The sequence below is a fragment of the Lepidochelys olivacea genome, assembly GCF_965140295.1.
Source record: "Lepidochelys olivacea isolate rLepOli2 genome assembly, chromosome: 8".
NCBI classification, from domain to species: Eukaryota; Metazoa; Chordata; order Testudines; family Cheloniidae; genus Lepidochelys; species Lepidochelys olivacea.
Window position 1 is genome coordinate 96373536 of NC_140418.1, and position 24887 is coordinate 96398422.

The following is a 24887-nucleotide window of genomic DNA, read 5'->3' on the forward strand; positions in this document are numbered from 1 at the left end:
GTTATTTTACTTTTGGGAATTGTGCCATGCTAATTTGTACAGCTAGTTTGGAAGGGTATCTGACTATTTTCTGGAAGATAATAAATTACACGTGCTCTACAGAGATATCTGAGATGGCTGCTGGGCATGTTGCTACTTTTCCACCTTGGGGGGTTACTGTAGCAGAGCAGCAGCATGGATTCAGAAGTTAGCATTGATGAAGCAGAGGGAAGTTGAAAGTCAGCTAGGTTAATGTTACCCATCATAACACCCCCACACCACTTTCATATCCCACCTCACTGCTGACAATCCACAAGAGAAAAAAATGCCAGGGCACTGCTACTGATGCATGCTACGCAGCTCAGTGTTGCTATGACGCAAACTCATCCCTCAGGTACACATGCATCTGTTTCCTTTCATCACATACACAAGGTGAGGGGCAGGCAGAAGCACTTAGACTCTCCCTCCCTTTACCAGGGGCAAGGCCTGCCCCCAAATTGCCTCATATGACAATCACAGCTCTGCCAGGTTTCTCCACCATTCAATACAGCTATGCCTAACACAGTGAATATAGCTGAAGTGCCTGGGGGTGGATGTGCCAGATCTAGGGGGGGGGCAGAGTTAAGGCTGCATTTGATGTATATCTTAACTCTTTTTTTCCTGGTTTTCAGAGGTTTGAGTTTTGCTAAACTTGACAGTCTGGAAGGGCATGAGATGCCCCTGGAAACCTTAGCTGCTCAATGACGTTTTTTGTCAGTGAGTATTAGAGGAATACATAATCCCGGCCGAGGGCGAAGCACAATCTTGTGATGTGGTATCTGGATGCACTCTCCCTGTAACTGCAGGGTGTGAACGAAGTGGAGAAACTTTAGCAGCAGTTTTTATTTAGCTCAGCAATATGCAATTTCTATTCATCTACCATATAAAATTCAATTACAAGAAAATAATGTGTTTATTTGAAAATGTATGTAACTTTACATCCAAATGATGTGCCTCTCCTACTAGGTCATCACTGTGGCCCTCCATATCACAAATGTTGGGTACTCCAGGAATATGATGCAAGTTTTGCTTTGCAAGTCATGCATGAAATGAATTTGCATGGAATTTAGGAAAGAACATGCAGTAAATCTCACTGTCTGGATTAGAAAAGCCTTAGTCCATATTACTATACATGTAAGTATACAATGCACATTATGACTTAAAATTTGAATTCTAGAATCCTTTTCTTCTCTTCTTACAAAGCTGTTATGAAGGTGCTTGTTTTCTCATGACAATATGACAAATACACATGTACTCATGAAAATGCCATCTTCTGAAATCCATATGAATTAGAATAATAATGATCTATAATAAACAAATACATTATTATTTGTAATAAAAACCTTTTATCTCACTGGATCCCAAAGTGCTTTACAAACATTAAATCAGGAATCAATTTGGCCTTCACTGGAATATAGGCATCTTTTAGTACTGCATGGCAGATTATCAGTTTCAGAGAAGTGACAAATATTATGTATATGTATGTAGGCAAAATTTAATTGCACAAACCAGAATTTGGGCAGGACACTGGCGCTAGCTGAAAAGTGCTGTGGTTCCTTTCATGGAGCAAATCCAGCTGTCCTTACTCCGAGAAAACTCCCACTGAGATGGACTGGATTTAATGACCACAACTAATCTGGATCTCCCTAACTTGCATTTATGTATGCATCATACTTTTCTAAAGCTAATCTGCCTTACTTGAAAATGGTCCATAATTTATACCTGTTCTGCTATTATTCCTCCATTGCGTAAAAGTAAAATAGAAACAAGCTCTTATTCAACTTGCTTTCTTGTTCCATATGTCCTGGTTGTCCAAATAAGTAAATGCATTCAGCTGAATCTGGCAACCATAGAGTAGCGATGAGTAGTAGCTATATGTTTTTGATCACTTCCCAAATAACGAAGTCATATGTTCAGTATTTAATTAAAAGCAGAAAATTCGATAACAATTAAAAAGCTGGAATGCAAAGCCTTAGGAATGGTGGCCAGCCTGATACTTTTAACACACCAATTGACAAGTCTTGCTTTACAGCTGCATCTGGGACCAGTCTTTGCATTTCCTTTATCTCTTTAATTCCTCTTGCATGGAATAAAACAAATGGTAAATGAAAAACAATGGCTTATTGTATTCATCTACAGACATGGTAATTCAAAATGATTGCTTCATAGTGGGCTACAGTCATAAATATGTGCATCTCTTTTTCTGTCTTTTACACATAAATCCACTAAATATTTATGTAGAAGTTATTAGGTCAGAAGGAAGTGAGATCAGCCAACTAGAGAGGCACTCAAGCTGCATGCATGTAATGGGCCAAATCCTTATCCCAGATCCTTTGTCACAGAACAGAGCGCCAGAATCTAAATTTTCATTTTAAAAAAAAATGTTTCTACCTCTCATGGTGGCAAAGATAACCTTGAAAATTTGAACCAGAAAGAAAGATCTGAGCGTTCCTAAGCCTCTAAAGCATAAATACCATCGGCTTCTAGATAGACCTGGGAGGTGATTTGATAGACCAATTAACTATGTTGTATGGTGTCAGATGGGATTTTCAATTTCAACCATAAACAGAACATCCTGTGACTGACAGAAGGGGAAATACTTCAAAACACTGCAAGAAAGATGCACTTTTAAAAACATAAAAATGCATCCTGTAATTTTTATATTTACAAAAATAATTTTCCAGACCTTGAGCCAAAAGCTAACAAGATTTTCCAGGTTGACTCGATTCTCTCACCTGAGTGACGCAGTAGAAAGCACTTAATATTGCTTCATTTTTTTAGATATCACATAAAATTTACATAATGTCTGCATTGCAGGTCCACTTAAAGGATAAAAGTATAGAAAGGAGTTGATTGATATTATAAATGATCCAGTGCTCTAAAACACAGAGACTTTAAGGTGCATGTGCTAAAAAGTACAAACTTTTCCAGTTACGAGTACTCTGTGCACAAACAGAATATAAAGTCCCATGCACAACAGTAGATCAAAGAACAGCAGTAACTTTATGTTTCAGTTGAGAACTGTTTCTGACAGATCACAGATACATAGCAATAAGTTCCTTCATGGCTAAATTACCAGTTATTGAATGGTGGCCAACAGCAAAAAGCAGGTCATAATGACATTTCTTTATTGTGCTGAATTACGTGTTTTCATTATCTTGTTTATTATCTCTATTATTATATTGCCATTTTGCTCATAGGTCATTTCCATAGTTTTGTAAGGGCACAAAAATTGGCTGCCATTATGCACAGGGTTCAGCACTTAACAATTTTTCATAACTCCCCAGCTGGCATAAAAAATGCTTTTTGACCTATTGTGCTGTTCGGCTTCTCCTCCCCACGTCCAAATTCGCCTTCCCAAATATTAGCATATATTTGGAGCTGACTTGTTATGTTTGGCATGGAAATCACTCAAATGTTTGTTTGTTGTCATTTTAAGATATCAGATGGAATGCCAGTGGGCTTGCATCTGGGACAGCTGTGTCGACGGTATACTTAAAAAAGCAATCACACTAGTTAAGGGGGGAAAGAGCAAATGTAATGGGAGTAAGAGACGGGTGCCGTTGTAACTCTGTTCAGAATGTGTGGATTTTGAGCATGTTGTGGTATTCTGTCAGTCGCAAGCTATTTGTAGCTGGATTTATGTACAAAAAGGATAGGAGAGCAGTTTTGATGGTTACCCATTCACCCTTGTCATATCCATGGCCAGAGGCATGATAACTCATCTGATTGAACCAAACAGAATTCATGTAACTTTTATGGTTCCACTATGAAAAGTGACTGTGTAAAACTGACATTGTGAGGCTCCATGTTTATGCTCTCTCAATGATTCTCCATTGAATGCTCTTGGTATATAAGCAAAAGGATGTTTTTTCTAGCTGCATGCCCTGCAATAAACTCATTGGAGGCTCTGAGAGCCAACCCAGTTTCTTTCTTCCTCATCACCTGTAATGAAGGTTCTGCAGGCTAAACTAGGGGTTCAGTTTCACCTGTGCAACCCCATTAACTTCAAATTATGATGCATTGACACTGATACATCTCTGTGGGCTCCAGTAGAGTTCTTCAGGAGTAAGTGATTGGCCCTGCAACTAATTCTTGATAAATTGTGAAACTAAAACCTCATTCTCTTAATGATGCCCAAGATGGAATGCAATCCAGCCCCCTCTCTCATAGCTCATGCGCTCTACATATCAAAGAGGAGTAAAAAGCAGCACAAGCTTATTGTAGTCACTGCAGCAAGTGACTGGGACTGAATATACACAGGGAGCAGTTCTGTTGGGCAATAAGATGCCATTTTTACATAGTTATTTTTCAGAGTGGAGCCACATGTTATGGCATCATTCAGAAAAAAGTGTGAGCTCCTTGGGTCTGGCCTGTTCTGAGGCTCATCTGACATAACCTTCTTGGTGGAATCCAGGAGCTGAATGATTCCCTGTACTAATCCTTCAGAAAATGTTTTCCTATTCTATTCTGTTCTATATAGGTTCTTATACCACGCTCATCACGGTAGCAATTGAGTGCCTTCCAGTAGTGCATGAAGCAACGCGACTAATATCTGTCACATGTAGTTTGTTCTCTCATCCTCTCCCCACGGAGAGAAGCATGTGGAATGAAAGGTCTTGTTTTTGTAGGATGTTGCTATGTATTTATGTTAGAGAAAGCAAGGTCAGAAAAATATGCCGTACACTTGAGGCAGATGGTAGTGAGGTTTGTGGTGGCCCTCCGTTTCTGGGGGAGTCCATTCCACAGTCTTGCACTGGCCCTAGAGAAAATTCCGTCCTTAACATAGACAAGCTTTACCCTTGCTGCAGAGAGTTCCATTGGGCCAGTTGTCAACCTGGCTCTTCATCCCGGAGCTTTAGGCTGTCTTGTAGATACTCTGGGTCCAGGCCATGGAGCACCTTGAAAACAAAGACAGAGAACTTGAAGTTGATTTAAAGTTCTTTGGGAAGCCAGTGTAGAGAGCAGAGGACAGGTATGATGTGCTCAGAGTAGCCTGTGTCAGTCAGGAAACGCACTGCAGTGTTTTGTACCAGCTGGCATTTCCTAGGCACTGAAGGCTTCATGCCTGGGTATATCACATTGCTATAGTCCAGCCAAGAGGTGATGAAAGCATGAATAACTGAAGCCAGGTCAACATCTGCTTGGATGAGATAGTCTCCTAAGCAACCAGAGATGACAGAATTACTCATGCACGCTGCTATGTAAGAGCATCCTCCCAGCCACTGTTATACATACAAATAGTTCTCATTTTTCCCCCAGAGACACAAGACCCTGCAGCCCATGATGCTTGATCAGATGATCTGGTTCATACAGGTTACAATGCAGAGTCTTAACTGATTTTCAAAAATGAATGGACAATAGGGAGAAAAGAGATGATGTTACCTTTGGGGGTTTGGGGTTGTTTGTTTTTTTTTACCCAACACAGTTAGAGGTGCTCCTCACTTCTGCCTGTATGAAAGGGCATTTCACACACTCTGTTGTTCACTAAAGTTTGGTGCCTGTGGCTTTGTGGTGTGAGTGCACAACATGTCTGTTTTAATCTGCTAGTGCAATCCTTTGTGGTTGAGTTTGTCCTCAGTGCTGTTGTTTGCCAGGGCTTGCTTTAACCCAGAGGGCCTGTGAGCTGTACTCTTATGTTTAAGGGCTGAGATTTTGACATGGTACATTTTGACAGAAAATCATGGATTAGTCATGGTAAAAATGTCAAATGTTATAGAGAACCTAATGAAATCATGAAAAGCTGGGGTACGTTTTGTACTAACAGACAGTGGGTACTCAGGTATGGGAATGTGTTTTGTACTAACCAGACGTCGCTTTGTATGTTAAAACTAATACATACATTTTTCTAAAAAGCATTTTGGGGGCACCTTAAAGGCTTAGACCTCAGTGTACAAAGAACTTCATATTTAGTGGGCACTATATGCCCCACTGGGTCCTCTGTATTTGCCCCTTTTCCCATGCCGTTCTGTGCTGTCGTGATTTCCTCATGGTGGCATACAAAGAGAGTGGGCAAGCCTTAGGGGAGCTTCCTTCAGACCCCACTGTTCAGATGATTATCTAAAACTTTTGAGGTCTTCTCCCTCTCCACACCATGTCTTTTTCCCATCTCCACCCTGTCTAACCAACTTCATCTCTTTTCCTCTTCATTCTCTCTATCTAATCTCTCCTAGTCTGATCCTCTGATCATAGTCCTCTTCCTACATTGGTACAGTCAGCTCTCTGGCTAACCTCTGATCTATGCCCACTGGTTGCTATTCTCTTCTCTATCTTTCAAAAACTTCTTTCTGCCCCATGACTGAACCCAGAGTCTGAGATATCACCAACAAGTCCTTAACTGGGAGATTCCACCAAATCCATAGTGCCATCTCCTCTGGTCTGGCATTGTCTGTGACATCTCATACCTGGTAAACCCAAAAGAGCATCCGCTGTCAAAGATCCGGCAAGCTATCAGCAAAGTAGAGGGGGAATTGTTGGTGGCAGAAGAGATATGGGGGAGGGGAAGATGGCTTGTCTGAATAAACTGAGCCTTCAGAAAAGTTTATCTTCAATTCAGAATGTTTATTTTTCCAAACCAGATTGTCTGTCTCATAATCCTTGCCACACAGTCTGGTGACCACATCCCGTCCACGTTGTTGCTGTTGATTAGCCTAATGGGCTTGTTTTGGAGCTTACGGGGAATGCTCCATTAAAACTTAGTAAAACAGGTTCAGCTTTTCATCCACCCCATACTCCCATTTACCTGCCAACTCACAGCTCGCATAATTTACTCAGACTTACTCATGTCCAAATGTTGTCTTAAGAGCTGAACCTGTCCTACCTACAGGTAACCTCACTAATCCCTCCTGGACTACTCACTCTCATCAGCCTCTTCATTTCCAAACAACTGCTCTCAGTCTTCCTCGTATGCCTTGTACTCAAGAATTAAACTCCTGTGGCTGGCCAGAACAAGTCAGGATCCGAGATCCAGGAACTAAAGTACTCAGTACCAGTTTGCATTTGTCCCATTCTGCTTTAGTCCTTCTTCTCTTTCATACCATCCAGCCATTTATCCTAGAGTTTTCTATAGGGCCCATTGCTACTGGGTCTAAGGCCCTGCTCCTCTAATTTACAAAGCACAGACGGACTTCTGCATCCACGTGGACCCCCACTGAAGTCAAGCAGTTGATTTTCAGAGGTACTGCTCCATTGACTTCAATAGGAGTGGAGGGTCCTCAGTATCTCTGAAAATCAGGCTAGCTTTAAGGCACTGATCCAAAGCCCATTTTAGTTAATGGAGATGCCCGTTGACTTCACTGGGCATTGGATCTAGCACTAAGTGCTTCCCAAGTACCATCTGCCAAGACATCACATAGTGAAGGCTCTCATACCACATGATGACCCTTTCCTTGCTTCCACATTTGTGTGACTGGGGGGATTCTTACATAGGAAGAGTGAACAGAGTGACCTCTCTGTATTTGTCTATTCATTTGTACCTGGAAGGTGTGAGTTGTTTCGGGGGGGCGGGGATTTCTGCTAAGGGAGAAAGGGGTATAAATGTTTTGAAAAAGATTGATAATAGCAGATGGGAAATGTCCTGATTATTTACTGAGTGTGAAGGTTTGTTTTTTGTTTAGAAGAACTCACTGTGGTCATGTAAATTAGCATTAAAACAAAGCAAGCTGAGCCCCTGAACTCATCTCTGAAAAAGTAAAACAAACTGGTCGTATTGCTTTTCTTGAAAGCATTTTGTTCAATGAGGCCACACACAAACAAATCCAACCTACAGGCCTGATTCTGTGACTCTTACTCCCATTGAGTATCACTTGCCCGAGAAGTATCTTTGAAGTAAATGGGAGTGAATAAGTACCTCTCAGCATGATGAGAGGTTGCAGAATTGGGCACAATGTTTGTGCAAAAGCAAGCTTAAACTAATGGGAGAATCTGAAATGAAGCTACTGGGGGAATTGGATTGAAAAAAAATCTTTTGAATGTATTTAAAATTAAGAGGGAGATCTGGACATTGGCCACAGAGTGACATAGCCAGAGATTAATGACGAATGTATACATTTTATTCTCATCTTGATGTATGAGAAGTATGATTGTGAGTATATCTTTGCTTTTCTATAGCACTTTTCATCCAAACATCTCAGATTATGCTATACCCATTAATGACTGAAACCTAACAACAGCCCTGAGAGGTAGAGCAGTATTAATGTCCCCATTTTACAGAGGGTGAACTGAGGCACAAGTATGTTAAAGTTTAAGGCTCAGACTTTTAAAGCTATTTAGTTGTTGCTGCACTATATCACATTGCCTAACTGATCTAGGAACCTAAATCTCATTTACTAAATGGATTTAGGCACTTGGGAGTCTAAATTCTATTGCCGAGGGCAGCAATGCCTAAACAGCTTTAAAAATCTGTGCTTAAATATTTAAGGGCTTAATTAAAATTCACAAATACAAAGTTGTGCATACCCAGACTGGTGCCTGTACCTTGCATGTGAACTTCAAATAGTCTAATTCCTGCACCCATGCATGTAGTTTTTGCACCCGAAGACCCATTGGGATCACTTCAAACAGGCTCACAGGAGTCTGAAATTTTGCCTGTATAGGTGTGAGGCTATATAAAACGTGTGAGCAGGTGTTTATACCCGCAAAGCGCTGGAGCATGTGAATGCACGTCCAGTTTAGGTGAAGGACTGAGTTACTTTAAAGGAAATACAGGAGCAGGTGGGCCGCTTGGCATTTTCCCCAAGATAGCTTAAAGGAGATGTACCATATTGTAAGGAACCTGTTTTCATGATGTGTGGATACAACACTGATTCAATGTTTGTTTGTGTTATATTTCAGAGGGGTAGCCGTGTTAGCCTGTATCAGCAAAAACAACGAGGAGTCCTTGTGGTACCTGAGAGACTAACAAATTTATCTGGGCATAAGCTTTCGTGGGCTAGAACCCACTTCATCGGATGCATGGAGTGAAAATACAGGAGCAGGTATAAATCCATGAAAGGGTGGGGGGTTGCTTTACCAAGTGTTAGGTCAGTCTAATGAGTTAAATTAATTAACAGCAGGATACCAAGGGAGGAAGAATAACTTTTGACGTGGTAAGAGATTGGCCCATTACCGACAGGAAGGTGTGAGTAACAGTAGGGAGAAATTAGTATTGGGGAAATTAAGTTTAGGTTTTGTAATGACCCAACCACTGCAAACTGGATACCATCAGATTTGGCCTGAATAGAGACTGGGAGTGGTTGGGTCATTATAAAATAAATAAATTTGTTAGTCTCTAAGGTGCAACAAGGACTCCTCATTGTTTGTGTTATGTGGTTGTATCTACCATTTAGAGGGTTTGATGGGAACATCACACTTATCAGCTATCTGGAGATTAAGTTTCTGGCATACATACATTGTGATATGGCCAATATTTGCAATTTGTCGCTGCTCTAGTACTCCTGCAAAATTGCTTTCAGTAAAACTGCAGTTTGGTTAAAGAAGACTCTTCTGTTATGTTTGGTGCTGTAGCGAGTCGGGTCCTGATTCTCCATTGCCTTGCACTTTGTGCAGTCATTTACACCAGTGCAGAGTGCGTGTAATACCCTTCAGAAACCGGAAGTGCTTTTACACCCACTTTGTACTCGCTGTGCACAGATTTAATTAATGACGCAAGGTGCAGGGCAACGGAGACTCCGGCCCAGTGAGTTTGGAGGTGAGCTAGAAAAAAGATAACTTGAATTCAGTAAGTGCTAAACTGACCTGAACAGGACGGAGAGAAATTTCTCTGAGCCTCTGCAGAATGCTACCAGGACAACAAGTGGCAGCATGTTCCCCCAGATCAAGTCCAGATGAAAAGCATTATCTCACCAGAACAAAGTGAGGGGATGCCACCCTTTCAAGCAGCATTAAATTGCCTTTTCCAAATTAAAGGATACATTGTACCAGATAGGCACAATTCTGAGTAGAGCATGCAGCAAATCTAGAGCACCCTGGAGCAATACAGCGAGGCACCATCCCTTGCCAGTATTCCTGGTGCATACACTACACCTGGCAAATTCCAAAGGGCTATGGTTCTCTTTTCAGTGCAGTGTGATAAGGGTAGGAGGAGGTAACTATTTATTAATTAGTATTATTATTTAGTTGTATTACCATAGTGCCTGGCAGTCCCAAGCAAGAGTGGGATCCCATCATGCTGGACACTGTACAAACATATAGGAAGAGATAGTCTGCCCAAAAGAGTTTACAGTCTAAATAGACAAAAGACAGAAGAAGGGTGGGAAGAGAAAACAAAGAAGTGAAGTGACTTTCCCAAGGTCACACAGCAGGTTAGTGTCAGAGAGGGGACAGAACATAGGTTTCAGATTCATAGATTCTAAGGCCAGAAGGGACCACTGTGATCATCTAGCCTGACCTCCTGTATGACACAGGCCAGCAAACTTCCCCAAAGTAAGTCCTAGAGCAGATCTGTTAGGAAAACATCTAATCTTAATTTAAAAATTGCTAGTGATAGAGAATCCATCACGACCCTTGGTAAGTTATTCCAATGGTTAATTATTCTCCCGGTTATCAATTTATGCCTTATTTCCAGTCTGAATTTGTCTAGCTTCAACATCCAGCCATTTGATCATGTTACACCTTTCTCAGCTAGACTGAGCAGCCCACTATTAAATATTTGTTCCCTAATCCGGTGCCCTGCCCACTAGACCACACTGCCTCTCACTTGGTTCATTTTCAGATCTGGCTGCTTCCACACATCCAGGTATCTTAGCTCCCATCTCCAGTGTGCTGACTGGAAAGTGGTGTTCTCATGTAGAGTGAACAGAGTTCCATCCAGGCATCAGCCGAGAGAGGAGAGTAGGGGTGCTGGCTATGGCACAGTCTGGAAACCGTGGTGCATTTGATGCATGTTCATATGGATTTACGTCTATTTGAAAGGAACACTGGAGACGCTAATGGCCTTTATGTGGCAGGTGTTTCAAGAAATGTCATTTGCTCTGGCTATGGAAATCTGTTCTAGGCAGAGACATGGGTTAGTTTCCAAACCATCCTGTTTCAGAAGGCTCTGTGGATCAAGACCCTAAAACCAAACATTCAAAATGATAAACATGCTTGGGAGAAAGGTTCTCCCCAGATGCTCACCTCCTGATCTACCTCTGTGAACGGTGCCTCACAGTAGTGCAGAAATGCTTTTGTTAGAAAGAGGGTTTCCTTGGAGGAAAGATGCTGGCCGGTTCTATAACTGTCCCAAGCTAAAAGAAAGAGCAGCCCACACCCTTGCATTTCATCTAGACACCTAGATTAGGTGGGCAGGGAAGAGGGGGCTGAGCACAGGCCTTCACAGAGGATGGAAATCACAAGGCAGCCACAACTAATGATGGGTGAATCTCAGCATTATCATCATTTATGATTTGGTTATTGCTGGCAATGCGCTCAACACTGTCTATGGCACAAAACAAAGACAGTCCCAGGCACAAAGAGCTTACAAGAAACAAAGAGCCTAAATGAGGACCCAGATTTAGTCTTGCTGAGTGCAGAATGTCCTCAACCCCCATTGACATCTGTAGACCAGATCCAACAAGGTGCAGAACTCCCTCAGCTCTCATTGAGTGCAGTGAGAATGAAGGGCACTCAACTTGCAAGATAGGCCTAAAGGGAACTGAAGGTGTTTAGCGTCATCTCCCAGGAGGGGGGCTTCATCCACAGGAAATAATCCAAGAACCAGCTATATCAGGGTACCACAGCACTTCTGAATCTGATCCCAGCAGAGCCAGAAAGTGCAGCGTCAACAAGCAAAAGTGAAAAATAATGATTTTTGTTACCGAGAATGTATAAAAGTCCATGGAAAAGTTCTGTTTTCGGGTCACTTCTTATTTGACCCAAGCTGGTTTGGCTCATCCTTGGCCTGGACCTCCTCAATTTGCACCTTTAACAAAAAACTGAGCGGCACATTTCAAGACACAATGTGCCGCCTGGTGCTGTTGCATAGATAATATCTGGCAATGTCAGTGTTCCAACAAGTACAATAGTAGGCATAAACAACTTAAAAAAACACACTCAAATCGTTGTTATCCTAGTCATAAGCTGAGCTGTTCAGCACATCACTCTCTGATTTTTATATTTAATTTTAGAAGCTGAAACTAAATGTTTTAATTTTATATTATTCTCAACATAATGCTAATTTGCTCCAGATGTCCACTCAGAGCTGAACGCTGCAATTTTGCATAGAAAGCATGTGCATCAGTGATTTATTCCAAAAAGCTTCTATTTTACTGCATTTCATTTTATTCTGAATGAAGTACTTAACAACATGTTTCTCTTTAACAATCTTACTTAATCATATGGATATAATTTTTTCAATTTACGTTTTCAGTTCTTTAGTGTGGTGGCCACAGGGTGTTTCTTAACCTAAGCAGATTAAATGCACATGTTGAAAGCTGCTTGTACTCAAGTTTGAAGCACTTGCATTTCAAAGTGCTTCATGTAAGGTACAGAAGTGATTGTGGTTTCCTGGTAGGTTAGGGGATGGAGGTATAAGTATCAGGAAAACCTTGTAGATCCTTTCTAAAAGTTGGATAATCAGGCATGACAATAACATAATTTTATTTCTTTTAGAAATGTGGTCTGTGGTGAATGTTTAAGACATTTTTTATTGGGGTTCAGGAAAAAAAAGATTTAATTTTCTTGTCATTTCTGGGCTACAGTTCAACATTTCAGTTTAAAACTGATTTCTGTTGAGTTCCATTTCCAGTTTTCCTTAAATATTGTCTTGGAAAGCTTCTTTTTAATTTTTTTTTAAGAGAGGTATATAAAGTATGAGGCGCTTCAGCGTGAAACCTTTGACATGGGAGCTCAGCACATATAGTTGTTCCTGTGTGGAGACTGCTGTTGCTGAAGTATGTGAAGAATGGCATCTGGCAGTGTTCTCTGGAACTGCGTCATACATGCAGTGCAGTTCAGAATAGGGAGTTCGCATGGACATGTGGTGCTGATCGGAACCTGAGAAACAAAGTCCTGGAGAGATTCCCTTGTTCTTAAAAAAAAAAAAAAAAAAACAGAGCTAAACCTGACCATAGTGAAAGCTCACTACAGAAAGCTAGAATTATCCTTGTGCAGTGCATAGATGTATGTTCTAAGCATAGTACACTATTTTTCTAAGAAATCAAGAGGTAGCCTTTTTGCCTTTTAAAAATCCTTTCAGCGATCTAATCCCTTTCTCACTCAGGCTTTTATGTAGTCTATGACCATGGTATATGAATTTCCTGGGGCTATTTCTTTTGCAGGTCTAATATTCCCACCTGAATAACTTTCTTCCACTTATTTGTATTCATTTACATATGATTGTTTTATTTGTAAAAAATTGTAACTTTTAGTTTTTCCCAAAATCCTCCCTGATATTTCACATTTGTATTTATTTATAATGTTGAATTGTTGACACAGCTGGTAGGGAGCTAAGTGCTGTGGTTTCACACAATAACATTTCAGGCAATATGTGTAGCACTTATTTTTTATACATACCGTTTGAAAGCCATATGATTCATCAGTATGTTTTATTGTTACCCATCCATGTGGGCTGCAATCTATTTCGAATTAGTGAAGTGACTTGCTAAACACCCTCTAAACAATAGTCTGTGGGAAAACATTAAGTGCTATTCAAGAAGAACATTTCTGTAGAGCCTTTCATCCAAAAGGATCCCACAGTGCAACAGAGAATGTAGGGATCACTCACTCACCACTGAAATGCAGTCACCTCTGTAGTGGAACATGACAGCTGTTCTGCACAGAGCTACTCTACACCACAGTTTGTAGAAAACAACTTCTCCACTTGAAATTGAAAAGGAATTTAGATAGGCAAAATGTAATTAAAGGTGTTTAGTACCCTGCCTCTTGTGAAAAATACCAGAGTGACTTTGGTGAGTGTAAGTTGGCAGGATCTGAATTTTATGTCTCATCTGCAAATGGCACTTCCAATAGCACAGTATCCCTCACACTAGGCTAGGGTTTTGGTCAGGTTTTGGCTCGGTGAGAAGAGTGCAACCTACTGATTCACCAACAGCCCTTCCTGCAATTTTTCCGGGTTCATTCTGCAGATCTCTTGTCCAAATAATGAATGTGGCCCATGTGGCTTAGCTTACGGGATCTGAGGAGAATACAGTCCAAAATAGCAAGGCTAAAATTAATATCTAAGAGTGGAAGGAGGGAAAGTTCCTGCCTGTGGAAGAGAGTCTGCGCCCACCCACAGGAGGATGAAGTACTCCTCTGGTATATGTTTCTCCCACTTTAGCCTGACCCCCACAGAAAACTATCTGCAGGAGGGGTGAAGCTGGAGTGGAACAGTGATGGAGGGAAGCATCTGGGTTTCTCTGGATTTTTCTCCACAAACTATATGGGGAAGGCAGAGCAAGTTAATACAGCCTGAGGCAAATCATACTGAATCCCTTGCTGCCCCACCTTTAGGGGTGACTCCAGGGACAGCCATGGTAGGGCTCTTGCAGAAGCTCTGCTGTCCAAGACGCAGTGGGGCCAAATGGCAGAGCAGAAATCAGGGCATCTGAGCAGATCCCCCAAGATCCCTTGGCTAAAGGGGAGGAACCCCAGCTTCATTTGCATATGTTCAGACTAGCCCCGACCTTGTTGTAATAATAAGCAGATAGCCCTAGGAGCTGTAGCTGTCCCCTAAATCAGTTATTAATGTGTAGGGAGGAACCGTAAAGAACTGAAAGTGGCCCAATCTTATGTTGAGAGTTAGCCATGCAATTCCTACCTGCTGTTCCTCACAGGAATTCAGCCAGTATTTGAAAGTTCATTTAGATCGGGGTGGGCACACTACGGCCTGGGGGCCACATCTGGCCTTCCAGACATTTCAATCCAGCCCTCAAGCTCCAGCTGGGGAGCAGAGTTAGGGGCCTGCCCCGCTCCCCGTGGCTCCCAAAAGTAGCAGCATGTCTCCCCCTCCGCCTCCTACTCATAGGGGTAGCCAGGGGGCTCTGCACACTGCCTCCGTCCCAACCGCCACCTCTCCAGCTCCCATTGGCTGGGAACCACAGCCAATGGGAGTTACAGAGGTGGCGCCTGCAGATGGGGCAGGTCGCAGAGCTTCCTGGCCGCGCCTCCACGTAAGAGCTGGGGGGAAATGCCGCTGCTTGTGGGAGTTGCTTGAGGTAAGTGCCCCCCAGAGCCTGCCCCCCTGCCCCCCTTCTGTGCCCCTGCCCCAGACCTGATCCCCCTTGCGCCCTCCGAACCCCTCAGTCCCAGCCCGGAGCACCCTCCTGCACCCCCAACCCCTCATCCCTAGCCCCACCCCAGAGCCTACACCCCCAGCCAGAACCCTCACCCCGCCGCACCCCAACCCCCAATTTCGTGAGCATTCATGGCCTGCCATACAATTTCCATACCCAGGTGTGACCCTTGGGTCAAAAAGTTTGCCCACCCCGATTTAGATATACAAATGTTGCAGATTGTTTGAGGGGAAACATTGAACTTTATTCTTATTTTATGATGTTAGAAATCACAGACTGAGAACAGAGCCCCCTTATTTGCAGAGAGAAATGAATTAGAACAGTGTATGGTAGGGACAGTGCCTTTTAAATACAGGAATGTAAATCTATCCACTTTTGTGAAACAGATTCTGTTTTGAAGGGAACCATTGAACTGTGTCGTACCATATGTAAAAATGCAGATTCATGAAAGAGCACTGTAGACAGGTAGAGCATTATTTTGCTGCTGAACTTCATATTTTCCTACAGGAAATTTAGTGATGACAAATTAAGGGACTAATAGAACTGGCAACAGCCAGAGACAGGGGTTCTGGAGCAATTTGTATAGTAAGGGTGCTGAGAGCCATTGAACCAAACTGTAAGCTTTGTATATGATGGAAACCATTTCAAATGAGGGAGTGCAGCAGCACCCCCAACCCCCTAGTTCCAGCACCTATGGCCGGAGATGATATAGCAGCCATTGTATAAGCTTTCTCCCATACTTCAGCCCATACATCACGATCTTGACCTGCAGCTCTATTACTAGTCCCCCCGTGGGCAGAGATTACTAATTGCATCAAATGTGTGTGATCGTGATCAAATGTAACAAAGGTTTTGAATTGAGCTCACCAAACTCATTTTCTTTTCTGGCCTGAGCAGCATTTGAACATAGGTTTTCAGAAGGGAAAAGGTATTAACCTATTGCCAGTGTGATAAGTAGCCAATTCCTGCTGAACTTGAAGAGATGTGTGAAGGACTCTCTTGTGCGGCACGTAATTGCTAAGGATCAATATAGAGTTACTTGCAGAAATCAGACCTGGGGGCAGGGTAGCAAGAGCTATAATAGTTAATGCTAAGAAGAGGAGATTTGGAAAGAATTTAAAACTTCACACTTCAAAGTTTAAGCCAGTCTCTGACTCCTAGGGGTTAAAGTAAGACCTTTGTGGGAGACAGATTATCATACATTTGCCGAGTGCAGGGTTTTTTGCACCCTCCTCTGAAGCATCTGGTGTGAGCCATTGTTAGAGACAGGAGACTGGACGACATACACCACAAGCCTGATCCAGTAAGTGAATTCTTATGGACTATTGGCATGTTCCTAATACAGTCTTATTGTATACAGAATAGTTGATGATGGCCTGTTCAAAAGGCAGACTGGACTGTATGCAGATCTCTCCATATTAGTTCATTCAAAGGAAAAAAGTTATGAAAAAAGAGGGGGAACATTGTGGTGGACTCTGCCATAAAAATATTAGTTATAAAATAAGTTCAAATTATTTAAATAAAAACTGAGCTGAGGATCCAGTGCCAAACTATAATAATTTAATATATTTTACTCAACCTAAAAATGTGTTTATCTAAAGGCTGCACACAACCAGAGTCAGTTATTGGCAAACACTTCAAGTTTAGGCATTCACTCTTCCTCCCAACCCCTGCCCCAACCTCCTTTCACATTTTAAACTAGGAAAGGCAATTTCTCCTACATCCTCTTCTCCTACCCACATTGGAATGTTATCAGCTAAAAGTGCCCCAGTTCTGTGCTACATAGAAGGGATTAATGAATTGCAAAAGCTCCTGTGGAAATCATAGCTTGGAAGGGAGTGTTCAACATGTTACATAAATAGGTCACTAAATCAGGGTGTGTAGTTTTTAATGAACCAAGATTAAAATTTGAAATAAATTTTCGGTGGCATCTTCAAAATATAAATGCCTTTTTCTTGTCTCTTTTATTCCTTTCCCTTTATTTTTGTCTTTCATCTCTCCTCCCTTCTATTCCATTAAGCTTTGCTGTACTATAATGTATTGCAGTGGACTTTTTTCAGTTATGTTTTTGATTATTTCCCGCTTGTTACTATAAAACTCCAGATGTTTTAAGATTTCATGGTTCTCTGAATATTTTTTCCTTTATTTTAATCTTCTTTTGTAACATGCCACACATGTGGTATTTTGGCCTTTTAGGATGCTATGCTATGCTAATCAGCCATGGTTGTTGGGGTTTGTTTTTCGAGGGTTTTTTTTTACCATTTTATCTTCTGTATATTGTCTTCTGTTGAAATGTCTTTATTTTGAGATATGGTAAACCATATACAGAGTATTTGATTTAGGTTTCTCTCATCCTGCTGTAGCATTCATTATACTGGCAAAATTATTTTTTAGACCCAATCTTGCAAACACACTTGTAAGTAAATTATTCGAGTCAATGAGACAACTCATATGAGTAAAGTACTTCATGTGCATAATTGTTTGCAGGATCAGGGCCCTTAAAGATGAAAAGCATGGTTTGTTTTGTTTGTTTGTTTAAAAATAAGATTAAAATGCTGTGCCAGATGAACAAAGTTTAGGCAACTAAACTAACAGAACTTAAATGAAGTCTCAGTATAGATGGATGTAAATATGTTGGATGTTAAGTGCAAACTTGAATGGAAATACTTTATTTTCCTTTAAGATTAATTAAAACAGTGACTTGCTCATATAGATGAACAGACTTCTGAAGTGCAGGCATTAACTATGTTATACTTTTTTGTTTAAAGAAAAAAATCTAAAGTGAGCTGAAGAATGACATTTTGTGTACTTTTAAACTTAGTAATTGTTGACTCAGGTTTGGATTTTTTAATCAAACTTGTTAATCATATTTTCCTTCCCAAAATGAGCAAATCTGTCTTTAAAAATTGGAACAGAAAAACAAACAAACAAAACCCTTGGATTCTGTGTTGTCCTTTAATGGCAGATAGCTTGCAAGCTTTTCACAAACCCATAATACCTTTCCAATATACTTTTGCTAGAGAAAAGAAGATTGTTGTCTTCTTGTTTGCTCATGGCATGGTTATCTGAATTTTTCATCCAGCACTTTTCAAAAAACATGCTCTATGCCAGGGTTTCTCAACTTTTTTCTTTCTGAGGGCCCCCCCAACATGCTCTTAAAACTCCACAGCCCACCTGTGCCACAATAGCTGGTTTTCTGCATATACAAGCCAGGGCCAGGGGGTAGCAAGCAGGGCAATTGCCTGGGGCCCCATGCTACAGGGGCCCTCATTGAAGCTTCAGCTTCAGCCCCAGGTGGCAGAGGTCAGGGCCCTGAGCTTCAGCCTCATGCGGTGGGGCTTCGGCTTTCTGCCCTGGGCCCCAGCAAGTCTAATGCTGGCCCTGCTTGGAGGCCTGAAACCCCTGAAACCTGCTTGGGGGCCCCAGAGCCCTGGTTGAGAACCACTGCTTTATGCAGTGTTATTTTTTTACCAGCAAGCCAAAATACTGCATCCAAACCAACTGTAATGAAGTTTCAGAAAATTCTTTAGTTGCAGACAAAATCTTTTGGCAAAATGGGTGGCGGTCATGCAATTGACCGTAAGTCATCTTCAAGATGTTTATATCATCTTCATACATTTCAGCAAGTATTACACCATGGCACCTCTTTTCAACAAATGTTTATCCCGTAGCATATACTAGGAAGAGTCACCTACAAGGATTTCAGAGATAGCAGAGATGGCTTACACTAACAGAAGGGATTTTTCCATCCAAACTCCGCCTCCCCAAATGACGGTAGCTACATCAATGGAAGCTACATCTGCTATGAAAATCAGAAGCTTGCTTCAGTATTTTTTGAGACAATTTGTATTTTGCTGGAAAATGTATCATAAACAAGATGAAAAAAGACCCTGGGATAATTAAACATTCAGTTCCTGGTGATCTAGTAGTACAGGAGGAATTAAGCCTATAAATAGTTCAGTGTGCATTCCTTTGGCAGAACAAGTTTCTCTTTCCTTTTCCTGACAGGGGAAAATTTAAAGTTCAGTAAATACAATTTTTAAAATGATACGTTTTATGTTAATTATCATTACATTTTTGAGAACTCAAAAATGTGCTTAATGCTGCACAAAAACAGGTAAAGATGTAATGCTGTCCTGAAGAGCTTGTAGTCCTAAATCAACATGACACAAGTGAGGGTCATAAACCAACAAAAATGGCAAGAAGAAGGACGAGAATCACAATAATAAGATTATATGATTATCTAATAAGGCACGTATGTCCGTGATAAAAAAAATTCCTTTAAAAAAGAAGTATGTGACCAAGAGTCATCTTCAACTTGACATTGGTTATCCTTTTAAAACTCGTTGACATTGGTTATCCTTTTAAAACTCGTTTAGAAGTTTGTACAACAGCTGGATTTGTGTCTACATGGACTACAGATGTGCTGATCAGTTGTGCATATATATTTCAGTGCCTAAATTTAGATATTTTATAAATTGGTTATTTTGTGATACTTTATAAATTGGTTGGAACAAAAGTTTCATGAAGCCCAGAAGAGTTTTCAGCCCGCTCCTTCTCCCATTAACCACAGCAAGAGCAGAATCTATCTGCATATCTAGGGTACTGATTAAGTACCTCTCATTGTAGTGTCGGTAAGGGTAAGCTGAAGAAGTAAGGTTTGCATTTGCTTCTGCAAGTGGCTTGGTCTGTGATCATACTTACCTTGGGAATGAGTTCCACACTCTTGATCTGGCTTCTGTGGAAGTTTTATCTTTTGTGCTGAAGAGTCTTAGTCTCTTGATTGTCATTGTCATAGTTCCAGTGCAGTATAGTTGTCAGGGAGGTCATAGTTGCCCAAGGAGAAGACACAGCCCTCTAGGAAGTTAGGGTTAGTCCCATGGAGGGATATGAACATCAGGACAGTGACCTCAAATTAGATTTTGCAGTCAGTGGGGACAATGAGCAGAGAATGGAGCTGTGGGGTGATGTGTGGTTCTTAGTAGATGAGCTGCTGAACTTTGAAGTCAATGGAATCTAATCATGTTTGTAAAGTAACTCATGTACGTAAGTGTTTGCAGGGTCAGGACCTTATACTGTGAGCAACTCCATGACTTTAAATGTCTCTGCTGGGCTAGTTCTATGTTCTTTCTGCACCCAGAACTCTCAGCAATGTCAGTGGGGCTTCTAAAAATGCATGGCTGGAGCTTGTAAAAGTTACAAAGATGAAATACAAGGGGCAGAAAACAAATCCTTGTTTTTAACTAAATGAAATATGTTCACTAAACACGTTTCCAAGACCTACAGTGTATTATGTTTTTTCAAAATGAGACCCATCCAATATTAAATGTAACATATCTAAACTGCCTAACCGTGTAAAGCAGAGCAAAATACGCAAAGCAAATGAATAGCTGCAGTTACTCTAAAACTAGACAAAATTAAAGATCAAATTGCATCTACCCACCATTTTATTTTTATAGTTTATGTTTTAATTTAAGGCTGCCTCAGTGTTAGTTACAAGGGAATTTCAATCTTCCCCTGCTGGACCCTTTCACATTTTCTTCTCGTGGGCACAAACAATGGTACAATAACAGTTGGCAAGAACCCCAATGCTGTTTTTACAAACTTTTTACACATAATAAAATGAGAACAAGTAAGGCTTCTCAAGGCACAAATGAAATATCATGTAGAGGGTTCATTTTGCAAGTGTAAATTGTTCAAAGCTTCACAGAAAAAAAATAAAAATTGGCAGCCCCTTCATTTATAACAAATATCTTCCACCATTGTGCTGCTGTAAAGAAAAAAAAACCCTGCCAATTTAAAATCATAAACTAGTTGTCTGAAATGAGCTTCTTAGGGGAAGTTGAGGGCCCAATTCTGCAGACACTTGATGCATGTGAGTCGCTCTGTTGAGATTGATAATTAGATTCCTTGCATGAGTAAAGTCATTTGTGTATTTTCAGGATTAGGTTCTTACAGTGTAGCTACTGTAGAGAATTTAAAGTTATTCTCATCACGAGTTAGCAAAAACCGTTTTAAAAGGAGACTATCTGGAATACTTTGTTACAGACTTGGCCCTAAATCTGCAAACAGGCACATGAGAAACCCCACTGACTTCAATAGGACAATTCACATGCATAAAGTTTACATGCATAAGTGTTTGCAGGATTGGGCTTTATATATGACATTAAGCTCAAAGTTATTTAAAACTTTCATGCTTTTAAAAAGAAAAGGAGTACTTGTGGCACCTTAGAGACTAACCAATTTATTTGAGCATAAGCTTTCGTGAGCTACAGCTCACTTCATCGGATGCATACCGTGGAAACTGCAGCAGACTTTATATATACACAGAGAATATGAACCAATACCTCCTCCCACCCCACTGTCCTGCTGGTAATAGCTTATCTAAAGTGATCATCAGGTTGGGCCATTTCCAGCACAAATCCAGGTTTTCTCACCCTCCACCCCCCCACACAAATTCACTCTCCTGCTCTAGCACACAAATTCAGCAGGAGAGTGAATTTGTGTGGGGGGGGTGGAGGGTGAGAAAACCTGGATTTGTGCTGGAAATGGCCCACCTGATGATCACTTTAGATAAGCTATTACCAGCAGGACAGTGGGGTGGGAGGAGGTATTGGTTCATATTCTCTGTGTATATATAAAGTCTGCTGCAGTTTCCACGGCATGCATCCGATGAAGTGAGCTGTAGCTCACGAAAGCTTATGCTCAAATAAATTGGTTAGTCTCTAAGGTGCCACAAGTACTCCTTTTCTTTTTGCGAATACAGACTAACACGGCTGTTACTCTGAAACATGCTTTTAAAGACTCACATAAATGTTTTTCCTCCGTCTGGATGGAATACACAGATTTAAAGGATTATTTTCCCATAACATATTTCAATAAATATTCATAATGTTTTGATACTTGGTAATCAATTGGGAAGAAAGAACATTTCATGATATTGAGAAGGACCTTAGATATTTTGACCAGACATAAGATTTCCTATTGATACTATTAAATGCTTTGGAATGAAATGTTTTGGGTTTTCCACCCGTAGGCTGTCTGAGATGTCAGCAGCCAATATGACCTGCTCTTTCCCTTTTAGGTCTATAAATAAAAGGCAGCTTGTTTAACTGATCTTGCAGCAGAGAGCAGAGGTGTATATTAATGAGCTTTTTCTAATAGCACACTGGACCTATTTAGCACTACAACTGTGAAGGCTTCTCTTTTTCAGTCATAACTCATTTCCGATTAAAATGTCAGTTATTGCTCCACCTCATGGTTTGAGCTATTTAGTTTATAGTTTGTTTCTTCTGATCTATACCACTGACAGACATTCTAGACATGGCTGTGATTAAATATGCTTATGGAAACGGCAAAAATTTGATAATATAAACCCTACTGGGAATGCACTGTTATTCTGCATGGGGACGTTTTCAGGTGCATTTAAGATTTAATATGGAAGCAAAGAAAAACATTTTAATCAATTATTGTTATTATATTAAATTATTTTTGTAAGGAAAATTGTGATATGCTTAGAGCACTATCACATAATTTGGTATTTTCATAAATACGCATTTTAAATTGATTACATTCCAGCAATTGCACTGTTGTGTGAGTTGTAGCATTAAATAAACTATTTAGTATTTGTGTTGGGGGAAATGACAGTTGATGAACAAATCTGATGACCTAAAAATAGTACAACTTATTTGCTTCTGGGGAAAGTTTCACATTCATGTACAGTATTAAAAACCAATTAGTTACACCATTTTATTCCTTGTACCTCAATGGCATCATTTTCTATTCATGTTTGTATTTATATAGGATTCTGGTTTCTAAAGCATACATTAATGATCTAAACCAAAAGTAGGTTCCAGAAGTATAATTATTATTTTTATTTGTAAACCTGTTTAAAGGCTTAGGTGGCTTTTACCGAAACAAAGGATTGTGGAGCATTTGTTACAATTATCCCTGGCATCAGATCTCAGTAAAAAAAAAAGCATAAGGTAGTAGGATTAAGTACTGACAGATTGATACCAGATGTCTGGGAGATACAATAAGCAGCCTGCTCAGTTGATCAAGTAGTTCATATGATCCCAGTGTTCTTTGGGAACTATACATTAATTCCTTGTAGTTGGATCTTAGAATCTATCAAGCATGACTGATTGCTCTTAGTGGCAGATATCTGGAGTGAGGCAAGGGTGCCCAGTTTTCTCCAGTAGAGGGTACACTGTATGGCAGAGGATTCCGGCTAAGGTGTTGCCTGGTGGCAGGAAAGGTACAAGTAAATAAATATCCTTGCTAAATTTAAGATAATGCAATATCAGTAGATAAAACTAATGGGACACAGATAGGGGCAGTGAAGTGGAAGTCTCGCTGCTGATGATACTGTTTCTTATAAGTATGTGTCAGTGGGAACCTAAAATAGAGGTTTTTGGTCAAACTAAGAGAGAAATGAATCCATATTTGTTTGGGTGTTTGTGCTGCTACAGTAGCTTAGACCACGTAGGGTGTGCTCCTACTCCTCCTAGGGCCTGGATTCATCAAAGTATGTTTCTATGTAACTACAAGTACAGTATGTGGATAGTCCCACAGAAGTCAGTGGGACTTCTCATACGTTTCAAGTTATGCAGGTGCTTAAGGATTTTGCTGGACTGGGACATTGGCCAGTGGAAGTTTTGCCACCAACATCAGTAGTTGCAGAATGGGACCCTTAACTAGTTTGCATTATTCAGAATATTTTGTACTTTGCATTTGACCATAGATATTGGAGCTAATTAACAATGCCCTAGAAATCACATTGTAGGTCAAGATCCTACACTGATTGATGCTCTCTATTTCATTCAAGAGTAAAGTGGCTTTAGTTTATACATATGGAGGCTTAACATGCTTTAACTTATGTGCTTTGACTACATACTTGTAGTTGATTTGCCGTAACTTTCCTGAATGTTCCTGTGCAGACCTGGTCTGAGGGGAGAATGGAGGGGTACAGTCCTGGGGACTGCAGTGCAGGGTTTGTAGACATGAGCTGCATTTTCAAAATGTTGCCTTTAAGGAGGGTGTTTTGGGAATGCCAGATTTGCCACTATTGCTTTATTTTTCAATGAATTTCAGCATATCTGTTGACTTGTAGCTTTGAAAAATTTGCAAGTCTCAGGTTGCTTATTTCTGAAGCTGTTTTCTGAACTTTTGCAGTATTTGTAGCGTTTTTTCCTTTTATTTATTTATTTTAATTTATTTTATTTATTTTGCCGTGGCTGAATGGAATCTGTCAAGGCTCCTCCCACCTCTCCAAACAACATCAAATGTTCCTAGAGGATCCCTGACCAAATAGAATTTCTGAAGTCATAGGTCACTTGTTTCCAGCTAGTTTTGAGGAGCATTCATGATTGCTGGTGGGGAGAAAGTTGGCAATGTTGATATATAACTTCTGATCTCAGTCTGAGAGTCTGTGTAGGGCCAGGTCTGCCATATAGACACAATAAGCAACTGCCTAGGGCAGCACAGTATTAAGGGTAGCAAAAGCTTAAGAGACCATTTAATGTATGAGTGACTGGGAGAGGCAGAAGCTTTACAGTTTGCCTAGAACAGAAAAACCCTTGCAGCAGGCCCTGGGCTTGTGTGTGTGTTTGTGTTAATTTGTCATATGCAGCGCTGCTTGTGCATCCAAGAACAAAA

The 24887-nt window shown here is 40.7% G+C and overlaps 1 protein-coding gene across 2 annotated transcripts in view; it reads left to right on the top strand.

The window, feature by feature from the left end:
• Positions 1-24887, top strand: part of GLIS1 (GLIS family zinc finger 1) — a 258681-nt gene that overhangs the window by 177866 nt on the left and 55928 nt on the right. The gene's annotated exons all lie outside the window — the stretch shown is intronic.